The sequence below is a fragment of the Cupressus sempervirens genome, chromosome 8 (genome assembly GCF_028749045.1).
Source record: "Cupressus sempervirens isolate cs-2001-9-10 chromosome 8, ASM2874904v1, whole genome shotgun sequence".
NCBI classification, from domain to species: domain Eukaryota; kingdom Viridiplantae; phylum Streptophyta; class Pinopsida; order Cupressales; family Cupressaceae; genus Cupressus; species Cupressus sempervirens.
This window is the reverse complement of record NC_143125.1, coordinates 212,169,757-212,175,369: the sequence shown is the minus strand read 5'-3', so window position 1 is coordinate 212,175,369 and position 5,613 is coordinate 212,169,757.

Here is a 5,613-nt window from a genome sequence, read left to right as displayed (position 1 = left end):
CATTATACCCTTATTTTCATGAATAATAGGATAATGTATATCATGGAATAAATCACTAAAACCTGGTGTTTTAAGCATATTGTGGAATTCTGTTATATTGCCCATGTTATTCTTGGTATTTGTTTTGCCCATCATGGTAAATATTTAAACATAGCTACAAGCCTATAGGGGTGATTCAAAATTAAAACCTTACAGACTAAATTTTTTTATATAATATAAACAGTAAAGTTGTAAATAAGGAGGCTTGAAAAATTTTAAATGCGGGACATAAATTTTTAGGATTTTAGTACTTACACTTACCTATTCAAGTTCACGTTGCCCTTAGTTTTGATTTTTCCAGAGAGCTGAGAGACTGTAGTTTGTTTCTTTCCTCAGACCACAATCCTCAACCTAGAAATTAAGAATCTGTAACTTTGTTGCATTGTAACTTTGTAAATTGTAACCCCTTTCTAATTTCTAAATCTGCAGACATTGTATAACTGCAAAATTAAAGAAACTTAACGTGTCAAAATTGTACAATCTATACTCTATAGTCTATAGTCATCACACTTGTCACGCAGTACACTTTTAGTTTAAATGTGAGTGGAATCATGGACCACTAGTTACTAGACACGCGTTAAGTGTTAACTAACTCATCATAATGTATTAATGTCATTCATAACATCATTGTTAACTATAAGTGGAATGTGATTATGTCAATGTGTTAATTGAGCAGTGACACATGTCATGATTCTAGGATGTGTTTGAAATGACAAGGTTTCTTTTTCCTTTCAGCCCGAAACTCAACTTCGATCATTGATCTATAAACATCCAATGACACCGGTGAATGGTGTGGTGGCCCCGTGGGTCATGGGTCCCACTCCCATCAACTAAGCTAGTCAGGTATCAGGATGACTCACATCACGAGTCAGACGTGTCAGTGTCACATCATCAACAAATTAAAATGACATTGTTATTTGTTGGTCGAATGAGGAGTTTAGTGACACATGTCATGATTTTGGGATGCATTTGAAATGACAGGGTTTCTTTTTCCTTTCAGCCCAAAACTCAACTTCAGTCATTGATCTATAAACATCCAATGAAAATGGTGATTCGTGAACAGTGTGGTGGCCCCGTGAGACTACCAAGTTGCATAATTGCACATACATAGTAATTTAAAATAATATTACTATTTAATTTTAACTAAATATTTGGGAAAACAACTAGCTAGTACAATCAAAACTAATATTAATAGATTTTTAAGACATTATCTATACATTAATATTATTAATCATCTCAAGATTTAATATATAAGTGCTAATCATATAATTAACATGGGTCAATGAGTCTGCCTCAAATCCTCAAATCAAAATTACAATTTAATACATTTGTTAATTTATAAAAATTAAATTAAATTTTCTATATAGCTAAAATTAAATATATTTCATAAGACAGATATATATCTAAAATTTGTATTAAAATATTAATATAATATATTCATAAATTATATCTCTAACTAATATTATTTATCTTTAGGTATAATATTTCTACTTTCTTTTCACAATAGGTAGGACTCGTGCTCCAACAGAGCTCTTGTAGTTGTTATTTTTTTTTTTGGCAAAACTTTATTTAAAATCAAAAGAAGTGGAAAATGGATCTTCTGTGCAAGCAACAAAATACATAAAATAATAAAATTTTACCTAACAATTGTAATGAAGGTAGAAATGCAATTATTTACATAATTAATCTTGGTAGTTTAACTTTACTATTTGGACATTAGTTATTAGTGCCTGTCGTAGGAACTATAGGAAACGAACTTTTTTAACCAGTGTTTGAAATAAACAACTTTAACCAATCAAGTTTCACATAATTTTTTAATAATAAGTAATAACATATTTTTCTATTAGGTAAAGTTTGAGGCAGGAACTACGTTGCTCTGCAACCTTGTTTATAGGGAAAATGTATTAGTGATTATCATTATAAATAATATTTTATATTCACATAGGCTTTTATAAACAATTCAATAGAAAATTAAAAAATGCAAAATATTGCAATGTTGCATAAGTAAGCATAAGAAGTTAAAACAATGAAATACAATTTTATATGGAACTGAAACTCCAAAAAATTCATTGATATTTCTTGAAATTTACAAATTCACAAAATTAGGGGAAAACCCTAGACTCTAGTACTACTGTACTATTCATCATAGAAACCACCAAAATAGACCATGGTTGCGAATTCTTGTAGCAAGTGGTTGCCATCTTCCACTTCATCCAAGAAAAACCATTTTTGAAGAAAATTCAACCCAATTCTTGCCCATTTCCTATGGTGCTTCAACTGCCTAGCAGTCAAGCCCAATAAAAATGGCTACAGGACCACATTCTGGCCAGGTTCCAAAAGCTTGTGGACTTCACCCACCCAAGGGATCCCCACTCCTAAAACTGCATGAGCGAAAATTTCAATGTCATCGCCCAAATATACTACTTTAAAAATCTTCCTCAGTAGTAGCGCAATTTCGGCCCTTGCTTCTCTAAGGTCAAGCAGGGAGGCTAGAAATTGTGACGTAATTTCACTGTTGACACGATACCAATTCTCATTCTCCAAAAACTCATGCCCCATAACCGTTTTGATAGCAGCAATAACAAACTTCACACCAGAGCATGGAACAACCTCATTGCAAATTGACAAGAGGTTTTCCTCAGGAACGCGATCTAGAAAGGCCTTCTACTCCTCTTCCAAAGTGCATCTCAGGCGAATAGGGTTGTCCATCTTTATTGCAAAGTTCAAACTCTAAGTTTTAATAGACTAACACCAAACAAACCAGACCTATCGACTACCAAGAATGAGGTGAGCAATGGTGAAAGAAGTAGCTCAATCGCCTATAAATAAGCTTGGTGGGCAGGGTGCCAGGGAATATTTATTTTTTTCCTAAATAAGCTTAGCCATTGAGAAATATTTCTTAAATATTTGTCCGTCTGACTACCAATTCAATTACATTAAATTAGCAAATATTCTTAAATCTTGAACATAATTGCAAGTACGTTCTGAAAAGGCCAATTGTAATTAAACACTAACATGGTCCATTGTCTTGTAATGCATGGGAAGCCACTTAACTAATGGAAAAGGCCAATTTTAATTAAGACTAATAGTACTACTGCTAGTGGACTGTGGCATGTCCTGTAATGCATGTGAAGTCGCTTAGCCAATGGAAAAGGCCAATTGTAAATTGTAATTAACAGTGACAAGACATCAATATACTATCTCCTACAACTTAAGTGATACATGCTGGACAGAAATGTGTCACCATTCTGGACACTTGAACAAGGTCGAGGCTTCATTCCAGATGTTTGTTCCCAAAATAAACCTTCAACCATTGATATATTATCATCGGATGGTAGTCTGAATCATGTAATTAATATTCTAAATGTAATTAATGTTTATCATTTAAATAACCCAACCTTTGTTCATTTTTAATTTTTAATTTTTTTCTATAATCTACATGTAATTAATGTTTATCATTTCAATCATCCGAGCTTTGTTCATTTTGTATTGGTAATAATAATAAGATATCTTTCGGCTTATTATATATAGTTATAGATAAACTAAAATGCAATGGTATTGGTAACTGTCGATAAAAAACTATCAAAAATCAGCTATACAATTTGGGAAGTGGTGTGTGGTTAGTGGTAGTGTACTAGCAAGAGAATGTCGCTATCACTAACATGGCATTTAATTCTTTATGGGTACATTGTACTCCGCAGAAAACTTACCTTGATACGTGTCAACATTCTGGTGACTACCTTGACAATTCTTCTTCCTTCAAGAAATGTTGGCCGAAATTAAACCTCAGCCATTGATCTTGGATCATCAGATGATCTAAGTTCTCAAATAATACATTTAACATAATTACAGTGGTAGTGGCAAAGAAAATGCTTCCATAATGTACGGTCAAACAACCACGTCTTTAAACCATCACTTGCCAGTTTCCAATAATTTATGTAAGTTGGTATGTTAGGTTAGGCTACTTATTTCCCATCTTTTGAAAATAGCCATACCAACTATAACTTTCTAAAAACCATTCGCCATAACAAATAAATTAATTCAATTATTTGGAAAATAATTTTGCCATTTTTTTATAAAAAAAGGTATCAGTTATTAAAATATTCACCTACCAATATCGATATTCCAAAACATAATTCACCATCAATATTAATAATTTTATTTTTAAAAAAAATTATAATCGCCATTATTTTATAAAAATTGTCTAAACTATTAAAAAATTTGCCACCAAATACCCATCGATTGATGCATAATTTGCCAACACTATTAATTTTTTTTTCACCCAAATGACATGTGATTCGCCACAATTTTATAAATTTTGGGAGGGGGGGGGTTCCTTAAAGTTATCCCTGACACTTAGTCATTTGCATGTCATTTACCAGGCAAGATTACAAGGTCATCACTGTGACCGAGTTATCTTATAAAGCTTGAGCATATAATACATATAACAAGCAAGATAATGATTGCCATGAATTTAGTAGATACCAAGAAGTTATGCGAGCTGAGAAGAAGTATGAACCAATAAATTGAATGAAGACCAAGAAAACTGAAAAAATATTAAGATTCAAGAAAATAGACATATAGAAGTTGAGTAACATCATGAAGGATTATGCATGATCGAACATCATAACATTCAAGTGCTAATTAGTTTAGTTTTGATATGCGAGTTTGTAATAGCACAAATTCATATGTAAACCATTTTGGCTGACATTTCTATGACATTTAATATTTGTAGAGCTAGATAAGATATTGATTATGTGTCATTACTGAAGGTAATGATCCCAAGGTGTACAATTCAACCAATCAAAAAAGGGATGTAAATGAAAAAAAATGACAAGGTTTAAGCTATCAATCAAGGTCTAGAACCTTCACATCAAGTCTATTTAAGGAGGATTCTAACCCTAAAATAATAAGATTGCAAGAATGTTGAAATGCATAAGAATGCATGCGTATGTGAAGGAAAAGTTCAAGAGAAGATCAAGAAGAGAGAAATTAGAGAAGTGAAGGACTGAACAAAGTTATCAAATTAGGAGAATCAGATTAGAGATATAGGAAAGAGAAGACCCAAGATCAACTTGTAGAGAAAACTAAGGGTTAGGTACTGAATCAGTTATTATGTAATTGAGATAGGGTAAATCTCTTAATAGGGTGGTCCTAATAGACCTATGTAAATTTTCTAATTGTGTCCTTACTTTATTGTGAGTGTAAAATCCTTTAACAAGGTACCTAATAGTCTCTTAAGCTTTTAGCAAGGAAAACCTTTCACATTGTAGATCATATTTTATGATCAAACATTGTCACCTTAACATGTTAACTTTATTGTTGCAACAATGAAGATTGGTGGGTGTCATAACCACCCCATTTTTACCTTGATCTTGTAGTGTTTCTGGGTAACCAAATCATTGTGTTATCTATTGAAATTTTATGGATGTGATCTATTTCATTTATGTTTCAGCATTACATTTTTATTGATAAATCGATGTGATGATTTGGATATAAATCAATGGAATTGGTTTTGAAGTCAAAAGTTTACGATCTTGATTCACACCACTCCCCCCCCACCTCTTTCAATAT